Consider the following 23,072-nt stretch of genomic DNA (forward strand, 5'->3'; position numbering starts at 1 on the left):
CTGTATGAGTCTAGCTCACTTCCTCCTGAGTCATCATCTGAACCTCGCCTTTAGGAACTTTCTGAGACTAATTATAGTTCTACAGGAAATAAAAAGGGGTGGTAGGTGTGTTTCCTGGAAGCTGTCAACAATATCTTGTAAGGCATCTCCCCCAGGCAATGCTCCAGATGCAACCCCACCTGGCATTTCATCTTGAACAGTTTGGTTAATCGGTTCAAGCATGAATTTCTTTACTGACAGTGGATTAATCCCCTCAGGTGGGAGGGGTGGATCTCTTGATTGAGGTGGTTCAATAGACGGTAGTAGTTCAACATCTGCCCTTTCTGGATCATCAGCCCATATGTTCCTAGCACATGTTTCAGGGTCCCATGTCTTTCTGATTAATGCCCTTACTTTAATATCAGAAACTGCTCTAGATCTGCAATTCAGCTGATGCTGTAATCCAGCTACTCGTATGATGAGACTCTGGATTTGATCATTAGAGAGCAACAGAGATGAGGTGGGCCTCTACTCAAGCCCTTCCTTAATGCAAGATCACTTTGTTCTAATAACCTGGCATTCTTTGATGCTCATCTTTCCAATATGATTACTGAATACAAAATGGCTGTATAAGCAAATATGGTGAAGAAAGCCAATGGTGCCAAGTTATTAAAAGACATAGCATCTGGGTCTTAAAGGCTTGAAATTAAACAAGCGGCCGACTAACAGGGAAGCAGCAAAGCCCATATGGAGGAAGCACACTAGCCTGTGCGATTACACAAGCAGGTATCAGGAATCTGGAAAACAAACAATAATGTTGATATGAATGAGGGGAGTCAGAATGGAGACCCAAAGCCCATCCGTACACAATTGGACATCCCCTCACAGAAGAGTCACAGGGAAGGGCTAAGTCAGCCAAAGTGAAGCATAGAACCAATGAAACACACAACTTTTCTTTAGTTCTTTAATGCATCCTCCTCCACTATCATGACCCTAGTTCTATCTTGCAAATCCAGCTAGATTGGGGAATGTACATGGGTACAGATAAAAACTCTCAACACACACAGAATCCAGGACAGATAAACCCCTTAGGAACAGTAGAGGGAGTAGTGATACCATGAGGGTAGGGGGAAGGTGGGGCAGAAGAGGGAGAAAGTGGGAAATGATCAATGTATATATAACCCTTTCCGAGGGCAATGAATAACAGAAATAAGGTGAAGGGGAATAGCACATGGGTGTCAGATACGAAAATAATAATAAGATATATTTTATCAAGGGTTCATGAGGGTGGGAGAGTGAGGGAAGGAGGGACAAAAAGAGGAGCTGATACCAAGGGCTCAAGTTGAAAGAAAATCTTTTGAAAATGATGACGGCAACATATGTAAAATTGTGCTTGATACAATTGAGGTAGACATTACTGTAAGAGCATTAAGATCCCCCAATAAAATGATTTATAAATAAAACAAAGTTTACCCAGTATTTAAATTATCAAACAATATACCTAAGATCAACAACAAGTATTTTTTATGTATGGTGCAGAAAATAATTTTATTTAGGATACAAGAAATTCAAGCTAGATTCAGAAGAGAGAATGACAAGAATGGTATCATTTCTTGGCTGACATCTGAGAATTCCAGAAAAAAATATTTACTTGTTTTTGATTGACTAAGTAAAATCATTCTATTGTGTGATCATAACAAACTATTGAAAACACTGAAAAGAATAGGGCTATAGATAATTTCATTATTCTCATATAGAACCTATGTATGTATCAAGAGGCAGTGTTTGAACAGAAGAAGTAGAAGTTTTAAGAATGAGGGAATATTTTGCATGGTTTAAATCAGGAGAAGGATGCATCAGTTTTATTCTTTCATCATACTTACTCAAACTGTATCCTGAAAAATAAACTGAGAATGTGGATTATATGAATGGCATCAGGATTGAAAGAAAGTTTATCAACAACATGTAATATGCAGAGGAAACAACTTTGGTGAAAGTGAGGAGAATTTAAGCACTTGAAAATCACAGACTGCAATTTTTTATATAGCTTGCAGTTCAATGTAAAACAAATAAAACTCCTCACAACTGGACCCAGAGAATATAACATGTTTAATGGATAAGAAAATGCATTTGCTATATATTTGCTATATATATATATATATTTTTGTTTGAATCCATAATCAATGTTCATTGAAGCAGTAGTCACAAAATCAAACCTTATATTGCATTGGGCATATATTCTGCACAGGACCTCTTACAAGTGTCAAAAAGGAACAGTGCTTATTTGAAGCCTAAAGAGTGCCTTTGATCCAAGTCATGGTATTTTCAATCACCTTACATGCATGTGAATGTTGTACAGCAAGTAAAGAAACCAGAGACGAATTGCTGTATTTGAATTATGATATTGGTGAAGGATATTGAAAGTATTGTTAGGAGAATATAAGACTGTGGAAAGAATAAACAAGTTGAGATTGGCAGGACTTTGTCTCACATACTTTCGACATGTTATCAGGAGAGGCAAATCTTTGGAGTTAGACATCATGCTTGGCAAAAAAGAAGGTCATTGAAAAACTGTAAGACATTGATTTTGGATCACTTGTTGTTCCCTTGTCCCTGTGCTTGTTAACACCCCCCCGCCTTTACCTACCCCCAGGTTCCCCTGATCTGTCTTCCCGTTGTTCTCTCTTCTGGCATGTTTATTCTGCCTATCCCTTCCAGGTAGACATGCTATGTACCATCACCAGACTGAGTGCAATGAAGCAACAACAGAAAGTAAAGCAATGGCAACAACAACAATAACACGCACACATGCATACATATATAACCATATGAATAGTTCAGGGGCTGTTTGTTTTCCTTCACGTGTGCTTTCCAGTCAAGTCTGATGGGGTGCCGTGCCCTGGCACCACCTCTATCACTGAGGAAGGTGTGGGAGGCCTTGCAGGGCTGGATCAAGGGCAATGTAACCAAGAGGAATGCCTAAAATGCAAATGGAGGCAGAACATGATAGTAGGACAAGAGGAAAGTACAAAGAAATAGAGGAAAAAGTAGGAGGCAAAGGGTAGTCATAGAGATGTAAATACAGGCATATAAAGATGTAAATATATTTATATATGATGAGGGGGAAATAGATCAATGTACATATATTTATAGGTCGAGTATTAAGAAAACAGATGGACAGTGGGCCCCTGCACAAGTACTCCCCCAACACAAGAACACTTTGTTCTAACAATTTGGCAGTCTGAGATGCTCACCTGCCTAGCATGATCGCTGAAGACAGTGGGTGCACAAGAAAATGTGGTGAAGAAAGGGGATGATGCTTGGCTACCAAAAGATATAACACCTGAAGTCACTGAAGACAATGGGTGCACAAGCAAGTATGGTGAAGAAAGCTGATGGTGCCCAGCTACCAAAAGATATAGCACCTGAAGCCTTAAAGACCTGAAGATAAACAAGCAGTCATCTAGCTGAGAGACACAGAAGAAGCACACCAGCGTGCCCCTACTCGATCGCTGAGGACAAATCAAAAGTGGTGAAGAAAGCAGATGGTGCCTGGCTATCAAATGATACAGCATCTGGGGTTTTAAAGGCTTAAAGACAAACAGGTGGCCATCTAGCTAAGAAAAAACAAAACCCACAAGGAAGAAGCACACCAACCTACCCCGACACGAGTGCTGAAGACAAAGTGGGTACATAACGAAATGCGGTGAAGAAAGCTGATGGTGCCAAGCTGTCAAATTACACAGAATCTAGGATCCCACATGCGGGAAGATAAACAAGGGGCCATCTAACTGAGAAACAACAAAGCCCACACGGAAGAAGCACACCAGCCTGTAAGATGACAAGGCGGCAAAGGGGTCAGGTACCAGGCATCAAAGACACACACAAAAAAATCATAACATTGTGAATGAGGGAGAGTGCAGAGTGCGGCCCAGGGCCCTTCCGGGGGAAATTGGACATCCCCTTGCAGAAGGGTTTCGGAGAGGAGAGGAGCAAGTCGGAGTACAGTGTAGTAATGATTAAATATGCAATTTTCCTCTAGTTCTTAAATGCTTCCTCCCTGCCCCCCACTAACATGATCCCAATTCTACCTTATATATCTGGCTGGACCAGAGGATGTACACTGGCACAGATAGGAACTGGAAATACAGTGAACTCAGGACAGATGAACCCCCCAGGACCAGTGGAGAGAGTGGCAATAGCAGGAGGGTGGAGGAAAGGTGAGGGAGAAAGGGGGAACAGATGACAAGGTCTACATATGGCCTCCTCCCTGGGGGATAGACAGCAGAGAAGTGGGTGAGGGAGACAGCAGATGGGGTAAGATATGATAAAATAATAATAATTTATAAATTATCAAGGGTTCAGGGCAAGCATGGAGGGAGGGGAGAAAATGAACTGACACCAGGGGCTCAAGTGGAAAGTGGGTGTTGTGAGAATGATGAAGTCAACATATGTACTAATGTGCTGGACACAAATGATGTATGTATGGATTGTGATGAGTTGTATGAGCCACTAATAAAATGATTATTTAATTTAAAAAAAAGAAAAAACTCTAGGACCCTCAAAGAGAGTGGCACAGCTGGCAGAGTGGCTGCAACCATATGTTCAAATGTAACAACTACTGTGAGGACCAAGACGAGTTTTCTACTATGTACATAGGACTGCTATTAATTTCTGTTATGTTCCTGTTCTGCTATTTTTGCTCATGGATTTTTTTAGTTACCATTTCTTACTGAAATTTTCATTTTTCTTGTTTTATTTACTTACTTTCTCATATTTCATAGTTGACTGTTCTTTCTTTTAGTTATTTGAATATATTAGTGTTTTATTATTTTCTAATTTGTCCATTTTCTTTTCTAAGTGAAGGGCCATGTTGTCTTACTTTATCTTCTTTTGATAAGCAATCATGATCTGAATCTTTGTACCTTTTGTGATTGTTTTTGTTGAAACAGATATTTTAATATTATAATACTGCAACTTAGGAACTCAGATGATTTGTCTTCCCAAGGAGTAAATTTTTATTTTTGAGATCTGTGTTAGTCCGGGTAGACTAGAAAAACAAATCCATGGACACACATATGTGTATAAGAAAGAGATTTATATACAAGAGCAATTGAATATTGAGTAAACATCACGGCCCAGTCCAGACCAAGTTGATAAGTCCAAAATTAGCCCTTATGTCCATTATTAATCTATAAAGTCCTCTTCAGAATCACGAAACACATGCAATGATGCCGAATGTAGAAGATCACAGGCCAGTGGGTAGAATGTCTTTGCATCCAGTGGTATTGGAAACATCTCAGCGCTGGCAGGTGTCTGCATGGTTTTCTGCAAACAGGGATGCATCAGGGTGGGTCCATATGTCTTGTCAGCTGCTATGTCTCCCAGGGTATGAGCAGTGAGTCTCCCACCTCCAAGGAGGAAATACTAGATTTCCCAGAATTCTCAGGAGAAGGCCATGCCCCCTAGAGGCCTCATTGACTATGATCTGATTGACAGGCTAGACTCCACCCGTGCATTCTTAATCCTCAAATTGACAAATGATTTTATATCTATCACAAGATCTTTGGTGGTTGTGATAGTTTGACTGCTCTACAATCTGCTTTATATTATTTTTGCAGTGACTACCTTGTAGGATGGTCACATAAATCAATACATGTTTTCACACATAGCACATACTATGTTAATGTTTCAAAAGAAATGTCCTTATACTCAAAAGGACAACAGCAATAAAAAAATCACTTTTTAATAATAAAGGAGAGTTCACAGTTAGTTTAGTGTCATTTACAAGCAATTTTGAAGCAAGTATACTGTATTTTGTTAGGACTAAAGATAATCAAGTCCCTGAGAAATCTAAACACCAAAAAAAAAAGAAGTCAAGAGAGAAATACAGGTGAGGAAGGGGGTTTTAGGTCACTGCATCTTTAAATTGATACCACCGGAAGAAATCAAAGCACTACCAGAGTAATCGAACTGTACAAATTTTGTAACTAAATTCATGGAAAATGAGATCCCCACTGCTCACATAAGTAGCTCATTTTGAAACACAGGCTGCCATTCTCACTAGTACCATGGGCTGCCATTCTTACAACTACTACAGGGCAGCAAAATAGGGAGGGTTAGTCAATTTATGCATATAATTAGCTTGTGGAGGATTAGCCATATTCCTTAATTGGTTTAAATATTTCATATGGTTTCAGAGTTTCATAATAATGGATTCCAATGCCTTTTTCAAGTTTGTTATTTTGGTGGAAGATAATTTTACATCACCACCTAATATTACTACTTAATATAGTTTTATTAATATCTACCAAATTATAATTCCTTTAAATTAATTTTGAATAAGCATGAATAGTTAAGTAATTGAAAACCATAGAATTCTAAATGTGTTCCACCCAATATGTACATTTTGATGACCAGTATTAAGGTGTAGCTGGAACATAGACTTTTTGTTCTTTAATCCATTCTTATGAATAACAATATAGAAAAACATTTCTCGATGCTGTCCTTTGATTATTTTAAATAGATTCATATATTTTAGATGTAGCTTATTACAATAAAAAGGCAAATGAGCCATGTGAAGACATGATCATTAAACTATTTTTGACTTGCAATCATACTACTTATTTCAAGTTATCATTACATTTTACATTCACATTACTTTTATGTTTTCCTCTATTTTATACCATGGTGAAAATATTTGACAAAAACTAGTAAATAAACCATGGCTATCTCCTGTAATTTCATGGGCTATGTACATAACCTTTCTTTTTTATTATCCACCAAGAATTTCTGCAGATTTTATGTATCTACATGGGTGAAAATCTCTAAAACTAAATATGTGCCTTGATTATTTGGTTTTCAATGAAAATACTAGAATAGAAAGAAAGAGTAAACTTATGTCAATTAATATCAAGAATTTAAATCATTGTTTGTTTCATTACTTAGTTAATATGATTAGCCATTAAAATTTAGTTCATTGTTCTGGCAGCAAAATGTAAATAGAGACATAATAGATTATATAACTGTCACAATCTGTTAAAGGAGCATATACTAATTGATTTAGGGAGATAATTTCTTATTGTAAGTACATTGTAAATATAATATATCATCCCAATGATCATTATCATATACAACTAAAATATTTAAGACACACCATGACTGATAGTTAAAGGAATATATCAATATAAAAATTACTACTAAAAGTTAAATATAATGAATCAGTTATAAACATTTAGCATGTATGGCAACAGAAGAAGAAAATTTAAGAAAACACATTTTGTCAGTGGCTATTAAACATATAACAAATATAATTAAAATAAACTATAGATCTAGATAATTAATCCTTTATTTGGAATACAAGTGACAATGTAATTAATGAAGTAAACACCTTTGTGATTGCAATGTAAATGTCCAATGACAATGCATGCTGTCTTTTAACATTAATTTTCATAATTTATAAACTGAAACTCCATAATATTCATCATTAAGTTCAAGAAATGCATTTAAATAATACTTAGGTTCACACTGGTAAGCTTATTTTTAGCACATCATCAGAAAGATAATTTGCTAGAAAAGAATATCACATACAATAGAGAACCAATAAAAATAAGAATTATAAAAAGAAAAACACAGTGAGATGATTTGTCACACTAGCCTAAACAATGACCAATTAAACTAACAATTATGACAATGGTATTTGTACTGAAGCAATGTTTTGTTCTTTAATGCATAATGTCACCATTAGTTGGAGTGAACTCACTGACAGTTAATACCAACACGTTCATTAAACACCTTTCTAGCATCTAAGGATACACGTTTTTACACAGGGTTTATGTTTTATCAAAGTGGAAAAGATCTTACTAAGTTGTCCTTCATGGTGAACTTACAGCTATGAATATGTCATGGTTCGGTCAAAATCTGTTTCCATTGACTTGTGGTAACATATTATTCTAGCAGATGATTTTAAAATAAATTTTATTTTTGAAATAAGTAGGGAGTAAATTCATTATAGTTAGATGAAGTCCAGCAGAAAATGTTATAGTCTATATTTCTCTTTCTTTTTACTTCTATCTTTGAAGTATATTCATAAAAAATGACACTTTGACATTCCAATTGTGACATTTATTACAGATTTCCCATAGCTCTTCTCTTTCCGACATGAATCAAATATATATGAGATCTATGAGAATGAACATTTCTAAATTTAGAGCTCAGTTTCATCAGTCTTTTCCCAGTGCTCAGGTGCACAGCTGGATATATCAGTCATTCCTCTATCTGTAAATCATTTCATCGAAGCTGCTTGTTTCAGGGTATCAACATCAATTATCTTTCATTCTCTGAAGATAACATCGGGAAGAATGCAATAAAATGGAGACTCTCACCCCATTTGGCTTTCATCTCATTCTTTTTGAGACTAGGGTGATCACTAATGCAAATCCCCCATTGAACATTACAGATTGAATTTAGCACAAATAGATGTCTCAGATCTTAAACATCACCGACTGAATCCACATCTATAAATTCCCTGCCATAAGCTTGCATATAGTCTTTATTTTGCAGCTTCCAAGAGAATGTATCTGCCATTTGGAGTTGAGCAATAAGAACATGAACAACTGTTCTAGACATTGCTGCATTTTCTGATTTGGGGGCCAATGCATTCTTTTTCCACCAATCATTTCAGTTTGCTGTAACATGATGGCCTGCATATTGTTGAAACACTGGAAGCTATGTCCAAGTACAGAGGATTGCTGAGAGGTCAAACTCATCCGTCTTGGAAGAAGTATGGCCAGAGTGCTCTTTAGAGGCAAGACATCAACTCACATACCTTGGACATGTCAGGAAATAACAATCCCTGGAAAGGGGCCTTACGATTAGTTAAAAAAGGGGCAGTAAAAATAGGAATGCACTCAACGAGATGAATTGACACCATTACTACCTCAATTGGCTGAAGCATCAGGACAGTCGTGAGGATGGCACGGGGCTGAGCAGTGTCTCCTTGTGTTGTGCATACGGTCGCTATGGATCAGAACCAACTTATGACAACAAAAACAACATGTCGCTGGCATTTCAAATACCACCCAGGCAATCTATGATTGCTAAATTTCAGCAGAGCTTCTGGATTGAGAGACAAAAAAGAACCTAGCAATTTACTTCTTTTTAAAATAAATGAGCAGTGAAAATCTTATGGAAAGGAGCAGAATAGCAGAAGCAAAATGAGTAAGTAAATAAAAGATCTAAGCAGACTATTTGAAAAGGTAGCTCAAGAAAACCAAGTATGATTCCTCTGAAATGTGCCAAGGCCCAGAGTAAGAAAAATTGATAAAATACCATCAATTGATCATATGTAGATTTAATTAGAAGCTCACACAAGCTAAAACAAATCTATATGAGCCAAAGTGCAGTCCTCAGTTTATCTCCTCTGAATTCACATACCATCGCAATAACTGATTTGACACGTTGAACACTAATGACAGAAGATCATGGGTGTTTTGGGGTGATGTACCCCCATAACAAGTTCACCAGTTTCAGAAACACACAAAGGGCAGTTCTACCCATCCTACCAAAATCACTTTGAGTTGGAATTGTCTAAGTGGCAGTGAGTTTTTTTGTATTGTTTTTTAATCAAAGATAACACATGTGAATATAGTAAGGTAAAGACACTTAAATCGATATGAAAGGAAAACAAAATAAGTTTCAGAATACACTGAAACTTGTTAAACATGGAATAGCAAAAACAAAATAAATAAGTAAAAGAGCAGAAAAGACTATTGGAAATGGAAGTTCAAGAAGGTAATATTCCTATGAAATGTGCAGAGGCCCAGAGTTAGAAAAACAAAAGTGATCACATAAATAATTTCTCAAGCAGAAGGATAAACCTGTGCCTTGAATTGCAATATTGAAAGATAAGGTAGTGTATTGGATTACACATTGGCCTGTGATCATCAATGACAATAATTTGATCCCACCAACAACTTCTTGGAAGAAAGATGAGACTTCTTGTTCTTATAAAGATTCACAATCTTGGAGACCCTAGTAGAGGATAACTATGAGTTGAAATCAACCCAATGGCGGTGTGATAGCTAGGTGTTCTGTGCCCACATGACTCCTGTAAGAAGATGAGGGTGGAGTTTAGCCCGTCAATCAGGCCACAGTTTGATGGCCTTCTTTGGCTCTCAGGAGGCCAGCTCCCCTCTATCTCTCTGCCTTCGCCTTCCTGCTGGCTGACCCTGATGGTGGCCAGAACCCTGGAGATGCATCCACTGCCACTGGATCCAGAAGACATTGCATCCAAAGCCTGGTGATATTCCTGCATTTGGTGCCAGTATTTGTGACTGTGGGAGTCTGAAGAGGGGCTTACCAGACTTGGGGACTGGAGATGGACTGGGTTAGGATGGTTTTGCAATATGTGATTACTTTGTAATAGAAAGCTATTGCTTATACATATATGAGTGTGACTGGATTTGTTTCTCTATCAACCTGGCCTAATACTGGTGGTAAGTTTTTGTGTGTTAGCTTGTAGACAAAAATTAGTGACCAAAGTGGGAAGCATAGAGAAAATAGGATAGGCATAGCCACTGTATAAAACAAATGGTCAACAGTCAACCATTTCAGGTGGTCACAGGTCTATGGTGACATGAAAGAAAGAAGTCCAAATTGCACTGGAAAAAAATACTCCAGATATCGACGGAATAATAATTAAAAAGAGTCAATGAATGGCTGCAACACTGGAAACTTTCAATTAATTATGTAAGGAAATTTAGAAGATAACTCTCCAGCAAATCAAAGGAAAATGACACATGGACAGGGTTATTACAAAGAAATCAAAATGACCACCAAACTTGCTGCCACCCAGTCAATGCTCACTAATAGTGACTCCCTGTTGGTTTCTGAGTCTGTAACTATAGCTTCTGGTGAGTTTGAACTTCCAGCCATGTGGATCGCAGCCCAGGTAACCACTATACCAACATTCCTCCTATTACAAAGGAAAGTAAGCCAAAATAATGCAGAACTTTAAAAAAACATTATTATTATTATCACAATCAAGAAAATTATGCTTAGTATAGATTGTTTACTTACAGTGGTGCACCCGTGGGAAACAACAGTAGAACCTCAGTATTTGATCACGTCAGTACTCGATATAATCAGATATCAATGCAAAATATAGACAAAAATTTGCATTGGAGCTAGAACGAAACACTTGATTTTTGTAAACAAAAGCAGTTCCTTTTTTCGGTCACTTGGCAATAGTTGACGTTGTTAGTACGCATTGTTTAAAACTTTTGCAGCTGTTTTCCAAACATTTTGCTATAATTTTCTCAGTTTTGGTAGCTTTTTGTACTATTGTTAGATAAAAAACATGGGTCCTAATAACATTTTTTTAAAAAGAATCATCATTATAAGAAACTGGTTAACCCTGTTATCGATATTATAGATGCTAATTTAGTAAACCCTTTTAGAAAACAGTTAAGGAAATGCCAATAGCAGACCACATTAGACAGGTTTTTGTTTGTTTGTTTTTTAAGAGAAGGCAAGCCAGGTCCTAATGAAAAAAGGCAAAGAAGGGAAAAACTCCTGAGAAGCAGTTATCAGTTGATTGTATGGAAAAGGGTTCCCCTTTGAAACAATGACTCTCTCCATAACTCCTCCCACATCTATGTCCACAAATGCAGATTTTCATCATTCTCGAGGTAGAGGCCATACTGTAGTTGTTAAAAACTTTTAAAATATTGTGTTTCTTATTTAAATTATAATATTTAACTCTGAATTTCTTTACTTGAAATTCCTGTGTAATGTTTTGTACAAAAAGGAAAGGTTTCCCCATTATTTCTTATGGGGAAATTTGATTTGGAACTCAACTGCATCGCATCTTGACAATCCTTCTAGAACGGAATAGCGCTGAGGTCCAGGGTTCTCCTGTACCAGAAATGTAAGTAGGAGTCAGAAGAGGATATAGAATGAGCCATATCATTGCTGATATCAGATTGATTTGGGCTGGAAACAAGGAACACCAGAAAGATATTGACATATCTTTGATGATGGAAAGGTACTCAATTTTGTGGATCCAAACACATTAAGTATAACATTGGGACCAATTGGAATTCCAGAAAACTGAATTGCGTTCATGTGGAAACTGTGCATAGGCCAAGGAGTACTCATGAAAACAGAACAAGCATTCAAACTGAATAGTTTAAGGCATTAAAGTTGTGTGTCAGAGTGTTTATCATAATTACCTAAACTGTGTTCTGGGATTCCCATTCTTCAGAAGACTATCTATAGTTTCTTATGATCCGCATAGTCCATTCCCTTTTCAGAGTCAACACAACACAAGTGGACATCTTTCTGTCCTTCTCTGTTTACAGCCAAGATCTATCTGACATCAGCAGTGATACTCCTTGATCCACATCCTCTCTTCTGACCCTTGCCTAAATCTCTGGCAACATACGATTGCAATTGTTGTTTGATGTTCTTCAGGAGAAAAAAAAAATACTTGCTTGTGATATCAATGATATTTTTCCATAATTAGTACATTCTGTGGGGTCACTACTCTTTGTAATGGGAACAAACAGAGATCTAAGGCAGTCTGTTAGCCAAGTAGTTGCCTTCCAAATTTCCTGGCACAGACTCGTGAGTGTTTCCAGCGTTTCCTCGGCTTGGTGAAACATTCTGCTTGTATGTCACCAAGTTTTGGAGTCTTGTTTTTGACTAATGCTTTCTGTGCAGCTTAGACATCCTTCTTCAGTACCATCGGTTCTTACTCAAAAGCTATCTCTTTAAATGACTGAGTGACAAGTAATTGTTTTTGGTACAGTGACTTTGTATTTTTTTCTTTTTCCTGGGGTGCATCTTGCATCATTAAATATGATGTCAATGGAAGCATTCTATAATGCAGTTTGAGACCTGAATGTTTCTTGAGTTCTTTCAATGTAATGTTTCTGAGTGTGTGTTGTTCCTTTTTTGTCTTTTAACTCTGGGAATCCCAGCAACAAATCATGCTTGTGTGGAATCAGTAAACGGGGCAAGAGGCAATTGTTGGGAAGGAAAAAGTAAACGCTGCATGGTTTAAAATCAGGAAAGGTACACATCAGTACACATCCCCTTCCTGTACTTTTATTCTATGTGACTACTGAGAAAATAATCATAGAAGCTGGATTATATAAAGAAGAATATGGTGTCGGAATTGTAGGAAGGCTTATTAGCAACCTGAGAAAAGTAGACCATACACCCTTGCTTGCTGAAAGTCAGAAGGATTAAACAATTGCTGATGAAGATCAAATATTACAGTCTTTAGTAGGAACTACAACTCAATATAATGAAAATAAAACCATAGTAGGTAACCTCATACAGTAGGTAACCTCATACAATGGAGATCAGTAGGTAACCTCATACAATGGAGACATTATTGCAGTTGTCAAGTGAGATAGCTAAGGTTTACTGTGCCAACCTGGCCAATAAACACATGTGGGATTAATTGAAGGATGGAGAGATAAATGGATCGATGAGTCTCATTTTTCTAGTTCTCAGGTCTCCTGCTGTCTGATGGTTGGACCAGGGTGCAGCTGCCTCAGCCAGTTTTCTGTGCCAGTTGGCAAGGCTCACTTCCTGCAAGACACCCCTGCGGAGAAGCCACATGGACCTACCCTGATGCAGCCCTGAGTGCTGGGTCAGCTATGTGGAGTCTCCTGCCAGCGCTGAGATGCTTACACACTCACTGATTCAGCTTTCCTCCTGCAGTTGGCATCAGTGCGTGTCTTTTGTGAGATTGAGAATGACGTTGTAGATCAGTGTCAAACAAATGGGCTAATGTTGGACTTATGGGCTTGGACAGCACGAGGTTGGGATGCTTTCTTTATGTACACTTACACTTTTTATAAAACCCTCTCTTATGCATATATGAATTTGGGGGGGGGGGGATTTGTTTCCCTGGCTTACCCAGACTAACACATCAAGGATTTTATCTGGCTTATGTCCACAATCAATCCTCATGGAAACAACAGTCAAGAGAATCAAGGACACATTTCATTTGGGAAACCTGCTTCACAGGATGTCTTTAAAGCTTTGAAAATCAAAGATGTTCCTTTGAGGACTAAGATAAACCTGACCCAAGCCATGGAACTTTTCATAGCCTCATATACATGTGAAAGTTTGAAGACCATGGGGGTGGGGTAATCAATGCATTTGAACCATGTGTTGGTGACAAATATTTGAAGGAGCATGGGCTGCCAAAAGAATGAACACATCTGCCTTGGAACAAGTATGGCTAGAGTTCTCCTTCAAGGCAAAGGACATCATATTGGTAAAGCAGAGAGGCAGTGGAAAAGAGGAAGGTCCTCGGTGAGATGGGTGGACAAAGAGGCGCGACAATGGACTGAAGCATAAGAATAACTGTCAGAATGGGACAGGACCAGGGGGGTTCTTTCTGTTGTCCGTAGGGTTACTGTGAGGCAGACGAGTTAGTTGTACTAAACAGCAATAAAGACATTTAATCTCTCTTCTAAACAAATAATCTGAGAAGCTGGGTTATCTAAAGAATAAAGTAACATGAGAATTAGAGGGAACTTTATTAACAACCTTTCATGTGCAGATGGCAGGACCTTGCTTGCTAAAAGTGAAGAGAATTTGATGTACTTATTCATAAAGATCAAAGACCACACTCCTCAATATGGATTATACCGCAACAAAAACAGAGCACTGATCCCTACAAGTGTAAAACTAAGCAATTTCATGAAAAAGTGAGGGAAGAACAAAACACGATGTTATTTTAATTTGATGCACAACCAACTTCCATGTGAAAAGCAGTCATGATGTCAAGTGATTTATTTTATTGGACAAGAGAGCGTCTTTAAAAGCAAAGGTTTCCCCTTCATAGTATGGGCATCCTCTTCAAGCCATGGCACTTTCAATAGCTTCAGATGAAATTGAACAGTGAATAAGGGAGAATAGAAAATAATAGATGTACTAATAATTGTGTTGTTGAGTGGATTATTATTTGCCAGGAGATCTGTACTGGAAATCTGTCATGGAAGAAGTACTGCTAGAATGGTCCTAAGAACGGAAGATGGCAAGATAAGTTCCCATGTAGTTAACTGGAGGCAACATCTCTGGAGAAGGACATGTTATTTAGTAGAAGGTCAGCCCCAAATAGGATGACTCTCAAGGAGATATATTGACACAATGTCACAATAATGTGTTCAGATATTAAAGTAGCAAAGATATGAGAATGGCACAGGATCAGGCAATTTTTTTCTTTATTTGTTTCTGTTGTTGTTGTTTACAGTGTCACTGTGAGTTCAAACTGAATGGATGTCCCCTACCAACATTATCTTTAATTGGCCTAAAACTGATGCCTTATGTTCACTTAACTCTATTATCAAATGTATCTGGACTAATAGGGATCCTATTGGATAGAGAAGAATTGCTCCATCGTGTTTTTATAAAACTTTATGGAAACAATCTATCTTATCTTTATCCCACTGAGATGCTGGTCCATTTGAGCACCTGACCTTTAGGTTAGCATAGGAGCAGTTGACCCACTGTACCCGCCAGCCTTTTTTAAGTTTACATATCCATACCCACTAACATCAAATTGTTGCTGGCAGATAAGTCTCAGATGCTGATAACTGTACAGCCAAAGACAGCACCAGGTTAATTAGAAAAATTCTAAGTTCATTTCTTCAAGTGCTAGGCAGAAAGAAACAGTGGCGATTTTAACCTCCCTAAACTCCTCAAAGTTTCAAGCTTGAGCTTTGTTACAATGAACAACCTTCAAATAAGGAGACAAAGGAGACAAGGTTCTCAGAGAACAAGAGGGCAGCCTTGCGTTTTTCACTCTCTAGCATCTCAGGTTTCATAGATTATAATAAAAGGCCTTCGTTATCCAGATGGTCTTGTTTGGCCAAATTTGCTAAGTTTAAGAGGAATTTTACTGCATGGGGGAATGGGTAGGGGTGGGGATGCTACAATTAGGGTTTTTCTGCAATCCAAGTCTTAAACACAGCAGATCTCAAACCATATTTCCAGCATTTTACTAACAGCAGGCTCACTGTGTTGCTCCTTAAGGTTTCTAAAACTATCCATCTTTTCAGAAGGAGACAGCCCCGCCTTTCTGATGCTCAGTTACTGTGGGTTTCAAACAACCCAACCTTGAGGTTCATCCCATTGTCTACCCCTTCCCATTTCGTGAAAGGATCCAGAGTGGCACTGTCAACACAGATGCCCACACTTTGTACTGCATTATAAACTATAGTTCACACAGTTATCTCTGTCTGAGGTCACTGTGCATTTGAAGGAGAAAATGAATTTTGTTTCTAAGGCTGAGTTTAATTAAAATATCATTAGTTTTACATGTAGGCAGAATAATATCTAATATAACTCAACCACACTTTTCTTGTTTTCCTTTCATGTTGCTTATATTCTTTAGAAATGATGGTGAAGGAGAAAGAAAAGAAAGAAACCCTTCTCACTACTGCATAACTGACCGCCAGAGAGGACAATTCCTACGAATGTTTTTGTTTCACACAAATTACAGTGATTTGAGCTCTGTATCTCCAGATGTCTAATGTATCAGTTCATTTAACTAGACAAATAACTTTGAAAGTGAAGGTTCTCATCATAATAAATGAATCATGGAAAGAAAATTACCTTTAAATATTCATTCACACATTTATTTTAAATTATTTATCAACCATCATTATGTATCAGGCACTGTTGGTTATTTGTTATGTTCACAGATGACTCAAATTGGTTTCTTATCACATCTGGATTTTCAGCTTAATGGAGAAGATGTATAGACCGATAAACATAAAGCAGCAACATAGACTCGGGGAGTGTTAATACAAGAGAAAGCACCTTTTCTGACTTGGAAACCAAAGAGAACATGGATGGAGCAATTCCAGAAGGAGGTAAGTTTCAATTCCCATCATGACTTTCAATTCATCTACAATGAAAGTTATTAAGTTTCATTGTCTTTTGAATTTTTTTCTTTGAAATATTCTATTCATTACCAAGAGTAAAGCCTGAAAATTATGTTCCTCCAGCTAAGAAAGTCAATGTCTGAATCAAGCTCAGTGTGTCTCTCACTGTTCAACTTTGAACAACAACAACAAATGCAGTTTTTGCTGTTTTTAACAAGAAGGCAGTATTTAAGCCTTGTGGGAGTACCAATACAAAACCAAGTTATGTTAAAAGTCAGATCAATAAAGTAAATAGTGATATTATTTATACCCAAAGTAGAGGGAGAAAGAAAAAGAATGAGGGTAAAAATGAGATGCAATATCCTGTGTTTTCAGTACCTTTCTGCTCTCTCCCCAGTTAGGATTGAACCTTAGAGAAGGGATTAAATTGATAAAGTAGTTAGATTGTTTTTAGCAGTGGGATGAGCTGGGGGACTAGGTACTGGAATGAGAAATTCAACAGCAAAACAAAAGGGAAACCCACCAGGCAGGCAGGGCACCTTGAGCTTTCTTCCAAGTTGCTGGCTTGAATCTCTGTGAAAGGTACTGAATATTTCCAGTGCTTTGCTGAGCCTTTGTAATTTTATTTTCCATAACACTGTCCTAAGTTTTGCTGCATGCTATTTATTTTGACTGAATTCTTTTTCCCAAGAAGACTAAGAATTTAGGATTGGAACCAGCTGGGGATCTATCATAGCAGATATACTCAGTAGATGTGAAGAGAAACAGCAGGAAACGACATTAGTGAGTGGCAATCAGATTTTGTAAAACAGGCTTGGAAACCCTAAGGGATAGTGAGGAGTCCAAATAAACTGGATCATAATGGATTAACATTAATTGAATGGTCTATAATATCATTACTTCTCTGCATCTCATTTCCTAATAATATTAAGGTCCCAAATGAGAGATAACAAACTTAGAGCTGTCTGTTTATTCAAAGACCTCAAACTATTTTAATATTGTAACTAAAGGAAGCACTAACAAGCTCTTAAAATTTAACTATGTTTCTAATAAGATAAACACAATGCGGTGTGGGAATCACATTTTAAGAGGGATATTTAAAATCATGATGGATAATAAGAGGAACAATTAAGATTATGTAAGATTTGAAACTATTTCTGATGATTAAGAATTCACATGAGATGAGAAAGTTTATTTTATAAAAGCCTGAAATCCCTTTTAAATATAGGAAAGCAAGCAATTGTACACCCCCTTCCAGAAGGGTTGTGGGGAGAAGATGGGCCAGTCAGGTTGCAACGTAGCACCGCTGAAACATACAACTTTCCTCTGGTTCTTTAATGTTTCCTCCCCCCAAATATCATGACCTTAATTCTATTTTACAAATCTGGCTAGACCAGAGAATGTGCATGGGTACAGATAAGAGCTGGAAACAGAGAATGCAGGACAGATAAACACCTCAGGACAAATATTCAGAGTAGCCATAGCAGGAGGCTGAGGGGAGAAAGGGGGAACCGATCCTGATCATAATGACCTACCATCCCAGGGGGATGGACAACAGAGAGGGGGTGGGGGGAGACATCGGACAGTGCAAGACATGAAAAAATAACAATTTGTAAATGATCAAGGATTCATGAGGGAGGGAGGGGCATAGAGAGGGAGGAAGTGAGGGAGGGGGAAGGAGGAGAGAAAATTAACTAATACTCAAGTAGAAAGAAAATGCTTTGAAAACAATGATGGCAACATATGTACAAATGTACTTGAGACAGTGGATGGATGTATATATTGTGATAAGAGTTGTAGGAGCCCCCAATAAAATGATTTTAAAAATATATTTAATTTTCATTCAGTTTCAAAAAGGATATCCAGCTAGTGAAGTATGATTTACTATCAAATTTATGAGGAGAGGTTTTAAAATCTAGAATTAGATTAATTGGAAAATCCTAAACAGTAATTTACTAATTATTGGAAATTACAAAACAAAAGTTGTCAGATCATATGTAAATATTGAATCTGAGAGTAGCTTGTCCCGGGAGAAGGAACAGATATCTACAGAAGCACATCCAGACTGAAATGCTTGCTCTGTTATTATTAGATATGGGTCCTTGATAAAATCATATAACCTTATTGCATCTAAGCTTCCCAATCACAATAGAAAGATAATTGTCTATAATCACAATAGTTTAAAAAGTTATATCACACTGACACACAACATCAAAATCATAGTGGCTACATTTCTTGGTAAATTTGGAGTACTAATCTCCTATTTTTAGATTCACAGTCTAACATTTTGTGTTAAACTATATTTACAGAAAGTCGGGCCTATCACAATTTTAGGATTAAGTATTAAGAGGCTTTATAGTTCAGTCATGCTCTAAATTAAACATATAGCAAATGGGATCAGTTCATATTATTGAAAAATAGATTTTTTCCATTTTATTTATTTATTATTAAATAAAAAAAATCTTCATTTCTATTTGTTTAGCTTTCTGATTCTGTGTTTCTGCCTTCAATACTTGCACAACAAAGGGATTTATTCTGAATGAAGTTATGCCTCAAAATATTTCCACTGCTAACTACCAAGATAGCAGTTCAAATCTATCAGAAACTCTACAAGTGAGAGATCAGGTTCTCTGTTCTCTCAAAGATTGTAGCCTAAGAAAGCCAATGTAGGGACACTGTGAGCTTTGTGGCTCTTAAGGTCCACTCTGTGGATCATAACAAACTACGGGTAGTCTTGCGAAGAAGGACAATTCCAGAGCATTTAATTGTGTGCATAGGGAACTTGTACATGGTTAAAGGGGTAGTTGTGTGAACACAAAAAGGAAACATTGCATCGTTCAAAATCAGGAAAGTTGTGTATCAGGGTTGTATCTTCTCACCATTATTATTAAATTTTTATGCTGAGCAAATAATCATAGAAGCTGGATTGTATGAAGAAGAAATTGGCATCAAGACTGGGGAAAGGCTTATGAACAATCTTTGGTATGCAAATGACACAGCCTTGCTTGCTGAGCTTAGGGAAGACTTGTAGTACTTATTGATGAAGATCTAGGATTGCAGTTTTCAATGTGGATTGCAATTCAAGTCCTCACAACTGGACTAATAAATGACATCATGGTCAATAGGAAACATATTGAATTTGTCAAGGATTTTTTTCTTAATTAGATCTGTAATCAATGTTCATGGAAGGAGCAGTCCAGAGATCAAAAGACAATCTGCATTAGGTAAATCTGCTGCACAAGATCTCTGTAGAGTGTTGATAAGCATCTCATATGCATGTGAAAGTTAGATATAAGAAAATGAAAATTGAAGGAAAAATGGGTGCATTGAGACTATGGTGTTAACAAACAATACTGAAAGTACTGTGGATTGCCCAAATAACAAAGAGATCTATCGTAGAAGAAGTATGAGATAGTTTATTGTGCCAGCCTGGCTGATAAACACAAGTGGGATTAACTGAAGGGCAGAGAGATAAATGGCTTGGTGAGCCTAGTCTTTCTTGTCTCTCGCTCTTTGATCACCGGACCAGTGTGAGGCTGCCTTACTTGTTCTGTGTCTCAGTTTAAAGGTTACACTGCCTGTGGGACACCTAGTCTGTGGACTGTGTCACTGTAAGTTGAGGTCCCTTTAAGACATCTCAGGAGCTGGGGACTAGGGGTTGGAAACCTGGCTGGCAGTTGGTGACCTGCTTTCTGATTGGCTGCTGTGTTGACATAGTCTAGCTCTCTCTATAAATAGAGGAAGATCTGGCAGCAGACTAGACTTGAAGGACTGCTAGTCTCTCACAACTCTCTCTCATGGGAGTGAGTTGCAGTGAGCCATTTGTAGTGCATTATAATTTAACCATTCATTTCTTGTATCATATATTTATCTGTATATGATTTAACAGTTCATTTCTTGTTATATATCTAATTATCTTTATAAGTAAATATATTATCAGCCATTTGGTTTTATCTCTCTAGAGAACCCTGTCTAACACAAAGTACAACCAGAATACTCCTCAGAGGCAAGGTGGGAAAGATGGAATCTCACATTTTTGGACATGCTATCAGGAGAGACCGGTCACTGGATAGCGGTGTCATGCTTGGTAAAGTGGAGCCACAGGAAAAAAGAAAAAGACAAGATGCATTGACACAGTGGCTGCAAAAATGGGCTGAAACATAAGACAATTTTAAGCATGGCACAGGATGCAGTAATGGTTCATTCTGTTGTATTGATGGTCTCTGTGAGTAAGAATGAACTACATAGAACCTAACATTGATAACACGAGCTGGAATCTAATATATAGGAGTGTATTTGGAACACAAAGAATTAGTTAGTGGTTATTATTATCTGGTTATTTAAATGCTAGTTATCACCTAGAACAAAATACATTTCTTCCCTGAAATCCATTTTTAAGAAGTTATCCCAGAATAGTACACAAATGCAAGGATGACATGGGAGGGTAATGTTCCCATGTGATACATGTGTGTGGGTGAATTGTGGAAATTAATATATATGGTAAGACTAACTTACTGCTCCAGAGTAAATTATATCAACTCAAAATAGCTGCTGGTATCCTAACACTTAATGCCATAGATGTAATCCCATTTGGGTCCATAGATGTTTATGCTAATGAAGTCATATCAATGCAGAGGGAATATTAATCACTTTTAACAATATAGTGTGTCAATTAAGCACAGTACCAAGAGAATACAAACAGAGCAAAAGATAGAAGCCATGTGGAGATTTTAAGGAAAGGATGAAGAACAGAAGCAGAAGGAGATAGGGCTCAGGGTGCTGAACATAATGAACAAAAGGAGAAAGGGACTATCGAGATTTTAAGCTAGAGACAACCAGAACACAGAAACTATGGGGATCATCAGCTATTTACCAAGTGACTTGGAATGTTGATCATGAAAAATACTGAATGATTTGTTCTTTTTTTTATGTTGAGAATGAGAAAATTCTTAGTGAAAGACCATGTGGAACAGGGCGTGCAGGTGCTAAATGGGGAGAACACAGGTGAGTAGACAGACATCCTCCTCCTCCTCACCTTTGCTTCTGCAAAGTTAAGTTCCCATCCAAAGTGACAGCCAGTAGCTAAGAACACCCAACCCATGTTTTTTGCAGGAGAATTGAGGTCCTTCTGTGCAGGGAATAAGTACTAAACAGCACGCACACATAACGAAAATGATGTTTAGAGAGCAAGCAATAAAAGAGGGCAATAAAATATAAGAGGAGTAATAAAAATGGAAGTTCCCCACATACACCATGGACCTTACATACTGCCCCCTTTCAGTCTATTCTAGATTTACTGGCACTAGAGAATGACCTTTTCTTCTTTAAAACCCTAAGAGAAAGTAGTGTTGTCCCCACAATCAAGGGTAAACATCTCTCGACAGAGACCATTCTTGACTTTACGTCTATTAGTATATGTTCTGACAAATAAAGGCTACAGCTTTGATGAGAGAGCAATTAGAATACAGCATGCCTGTGCAGCTCACCACAGGTCTCTTTGGCTGCAGCTTAGGTAGGTATGCTAGGATGGCAGGATATACGAGAGGGATGGCATGGCAATCGATGGACAGCCTTGCAGTAAACTATACAAGAAAGAGTCTTGGCAGGAATGAGAAAAGGACAGTGATTTTCAGAGAAAAGTGATGAGATTGCAGAGAAACTAAAAGGTGGGAGTGCCAGGTCTCAGTAGTTGATTTGATTTCAGAGTGAGGGAAAGCGAGGAGTCAAATGTGCTGACTTAATGGACAAAGTTGCCTTTCACTGAAACTGACAATATGGTACCAAATTTTGGTTTGTAGAAGAAAGGGATTAACTCCCTTTTAGACATTCTGAAATAGTCAATCAGCAGTTGAAATGCAGTCAGAGAAATCAGGGAAGATCTTCATGCAAAAATCGAGGATGGGTAGCATGATTTTAGTGAAGGTGCTGGGAAAGGCTCGAAATGGAGACTGGGAATAAATCTTCGAATAACAGCAGCATGAAAGCAAGAAATAAAACGTTTCATGAAAAGTGAATAATTGTTGCTATACAGGTAAAAGAAATGTGGATTAATTCAGAAAAGCGGTCAGTTGCTGGGATTGACATAATTATTTAGTAACAATATTTCACTCCCATTTGAAATTTGAATTTCAGATAATCGAAGGTTATTTTGCTTTAGTATACTAAAAACAAAAAATAAAA

This window comes from Echinops telfairi, unplaced genomic scaffold (genome assembly GCF_000313985.2).
Source record: "Echinops telfairi isolate 266 unplaced genomic scaffold, ASM31398v2 ScPeMD7_7469;HRSCAF=8507_0, whole genome shotgun sequence".
In the NCBI taxonomy this organism is placed as follows: domain Eukaryota; kingdom Metazoa; phylum Chordata; class Mammalia; order Afrosoricida; family Tenrecidae; genus Echinops; species Echinops telfairi.